The sequence below is a fragment of the Brassica oleracea genome, chromosome C4, assembly GCF_000695525.1.
Source record: "Brassica oleracea var. oleracea cultivar TO1000 chromosome C4, BOL, whole genome shotgun sequence".
NCBI lineage: Eukaryota > Viridiplantae > Streptophyta > Magnoliopsida > Brassicales > Brassicaceae > Brassica > Brassica oleracea.
The window spans coordinates 18,476,497-18,480,612 of NC_027751.1; positions in this window are offsets into that span (position 1 = coordinate 18,476,497).

Genomic DNA, 4,116 nt, shown 5'->3' on the forward strand with positions numbered 1-4,116 from the left:
GAGAGAGAGAGAGAGCGACGCGCGGGAGAGAGAGAGAAGAGAGAGAGGCGGCGCAGGATAGAAGGGGAGAGAGCTCGACGGCTAGGGTTTTCGGCCTCCGGGAATTCCCTGCAGAGCTTCGCTTCAGATTTGTGATGAGGCAAAAAGGGAGGCTGCATCTCTTTTTATAGGAAAGGGGAAGGGAAACCCTAGGTTTTTGCCAAATGGGCCGTAGAGAAGCCCATATTCTTTGGGAAATTTTACGGGCCAGGAACCGGGCCGTTACATTCGAGTTATGCAAATTTTGGATACTCCGGCTGGAAGAGAAAATACGAATCAACGAGCTTACCAGCGAATGAAGCACCACATGAAAGACCCAATACTGTAAATGCAGATCTTGTTAACTGGACAAGAGGTGACGATGTTGACTCGGAACATACACTACGATGGAGAAACAAATTGCAGCCAATAAAATTTGCAGATGCGTATTACCTTGGTGAAGTCTTCTCCAAAATGTTTGAGGCAGTTTGCTCACTCATAGAGAGGCTTCCTGGTGTCGCTCCCTCAATCAAGAGAAGCTCTCTAGGTTCTTACGCAGACACCCCTTTTGCGGATGACATTAACCTGATCGAGTTTCCAAGGAAATTATCCTTCCCAACTATGAGAACATATGAGAGAGACAGTGATTCAAACAATCACGTGGCCCAGTATAAATAACAAATGTTACTACAGCTATCTAGAAAGAACTTCGGGAACCTACCATGTGTAAGGGTTTTAGATCAACACTGATCGACTCTCCCTAAAATGGTATATCAACGTAACCAATATATCGTACACTCCTTTGCAGCTATAATCGACTAGTTCATAGAATAATTCACAAGTAGCATGAACCTAAAAAGACAGCTTACGATCTATATACGAGATCCTCCAAAACCGATTTGAACTCATGCGTATCTAGATAGCAATCATTAACCATTAAAATGTATCCATCCCCGGATGTAACACCTCAACAGCCATCTCTGCCTACAAGAGACGCATGTTCCGTGATGGTGACTTGTACAAGGAGTTAACCAAGTGCCAGTGCATAATCATGGAGGATTTCTTGTCCCAAGCATGGTCACATGTAAAATGGGAGGAGGATTCAGCATATCGAATCAAGCATTCCCAAAACCATGAATATCGGGTCTTGAGAAATGAGAAAACGATAAAGATGACAAACCCAATCATAAGCCATCCAAAAAAGAAGGATGAAGTGTCATGGGAGATATCACCATCGACCATTGGCAAAGACGAAGGAATGGTAATATCAACATGGCCATACATCTCCAATCCCTCCATATCAAAACCATAATTGGAAAATGTTCCGAGGCAGATGGGCCCCCAAGTCAAGTTGCCTCAAAAATTGAAAGCACCAAAAGCATTCCAAAACACTTACAAATGGTGTGGATTCTGTATTGACCATGGTCATAAGACGAAAAATTGCATCTTATTGAAGATGGAAGTCAACAAACTACTAAAGAAAAGATACCTTCAAGAATTATTTTCTGACAGAGTAAAGAGCCTCTTTAACAAGAGGAAGGACAACAATAACCTTGGAAGAATTTCTCCTGCTCCAGTACAATATGTGGTAAACTGGTGTTGTGTATTGGCGGGATGTGTTTCGAGCATGGAATTGCAAGAAGAAACTGGACTAGCGCGGTTATGATCGAAGATGGCTAGGCGCAGTCATGGTATCAGTGCATCGATGGGTCTGTTGCCAGTCGGGTTCATGTATTGGTGGGAAGTTATCAGACCGCAATGATTGGATCACAAAGCGATTGATGGGTTTATGTTCTGGACGGGATATTTGATGAAGACTGGCTGAGTGGCAGTTAGAACCTAGGAGTATTGGGTGCATGCCGTGGAGAGGGAGTCTTGGATTGGTCTGTGCAAGCCAACGTGATATTGGGTGTTAAGTGATGGATTGCAAAGGATGAACTAAAGAATCCAACCGCCTGAAAAAATAATTACTAAATTGGAGCTGAGACAAGGGTGATCTGCAAACAATTATGAACAAGACATGGTTGTCGTGACTGATGGTTACAGCGGATGACAGTTTGACCGAGTATGGGCGATCTTCTAGTTGGATCTTTGAGACAAGGTGGCAGAGAGCCCAAGTGGTGCTGGCTGGGAAAAGTGAGTCCAAGGCCGAGGTCGTGGACTAGCGTGCTGATGGATGGTGATCTGGGATGTTGAGCCATTTCTTATTGAACTGACTGATCAAGAGGTGATCAGTGACTGACTGTGGAGTGTTAGCGTTGCTAATATTCTTTATGTGTAATCGATTGCTTTTTGTGAGAACCGAAATTCACACCGTCGAGTTTTGTTAATCGGAGGAAAGCCAAGTTAACCTAGCCTTCCCTGAAGGTCCCGGTTATCTGCTGGGCCACACACGACACGATCAATATGAAAGAATAAAATGAAAATAAGCAGAAAAAGAGAATAAGAGGATCTTATTTCCGAATTCGCGTTTGAGCGTGAACAACAAGTAAAGACCTAAGCTACAAGAGCTGTCGGTACGTTCGCTAGTCTAGCGACCTAAATCTAAACTAGTTGAGTCGCAGCTCGATTAGTAAAAACGGAAAAAGATGCCTAAATTGCTCTAAGTGCTAAGTTGCTCTGATGTGTTCTCCCTCTTCGTCCTAGGTCCTCCTTATATACTCCTCCTTAGGTCGGTTTACCTCTTCTTGGGCCGGATTTGTCGCGAAGCGGGCTTTTACATATTTCCTTCTTCTTTGTGATTATCTTTGGAAATTTGACTTTTATCTCTTCCCGCGGATGAGATAAATCGTCTTACCAGTCTTTGGGCTCAAGTCTTTTGGGACCATAGATGGGCCGTTGTCCGCAATTCGGACCCTCTTTGGGCCATATCGCGACTTAAGCGTTTTTACGATTTTACTCGCGAAGTAGCCGTTGGTATATGCATGGTTCTTCCAACGGAACCCTGTTTCTTCGCATAGCCGAGGCAGTTGGTGTTAAGTTAATCGTAATCTGCTCTACTACGAAGAATAGGAAACCTTTCGAGAGACATAACTGTCCCAACTTCCCGAATACTTTCGTCGATGTTTTTTAGACGGAACATTGGTGTCGTATCCACGGACCCGAAGACTGAGTTACGGAAACTTCGGACGAAGATGCATGGTTATGGGATGGGACCGGGTTCGGAATGGTCCACGGAAAATTGGCCGTGCTCGCCAGGCGAGCTGATCCGTGCCACGGTCGAGCTCGCCGGCGAGTCGACCAGCGACACGGTCGTGCTCGCCGGGCGAGCTGGCTCGTGTTGTCACGGCCGAGCTCGCCGGCGAGCCGACCGGCAACACTGTCGTCCTCGCCGGGCGAGCTGGCTCATATCGCGGCCGAACTAGCCGGCGAGTCGACCGGCAACACGGTCGTGCTCGCCGGGCGAGCTGGCTCGTGTCGCAGCCGAGCTCGCCGGCGAGTCGACCGGCAACACGGTCGTGCTCGCCGGGCGAGCTGGCTCGTGTCGCAGCCGAGCTCGCCGGCGAGTCGACCGGCAACACGGTCGTGCTCGCCGGGTGATCTGGCTCATGTCATGGTTGAGCTCGCCGGGCGATCCGTTTCGGCTATTCATTTTCTCGTCTTTTGAAGTTTTGGCCGAGATTCGGTTTTTCTGAGGATTTTTGGACATCGATTCCGTCGTGACCGATTTTGACCCCAACAGTTAGTCCCCCAGCTAGCTAGGATCCGTGGACCTAGGTGTTAGGTCCTAGCTTGCGGTATGGTCTGTTCTAGGTGGAATTAGACGTAATCGTTTGTCGAAATATTGAAGGTAAATAGTAAAAAAAAAAAAAAATTGTATAAGTAAGGGAAGTAAGTTTTTCAAATTCTTTACTCACTTCTTCCCTTAAGAAAAGATTCCTCCAAGATAGAATTTTTTTCTCCAAGATCTCCCTTTGCTCAAAGAAAATGTCTTCAAGAAAAGGATCTTCAAAGAGGAATTCTTCCTCACACTCATCTTCGGGTCACTCTTCTGCCAATGAGGCGATCGCCCCGAAAGAAGAGTTTGAAGTTGAGGAAGAAGCAAAGGATGCGTACTGCAAAGCTCTTTGCGGCTCGCCTCCGCCTTCGCAAGACATT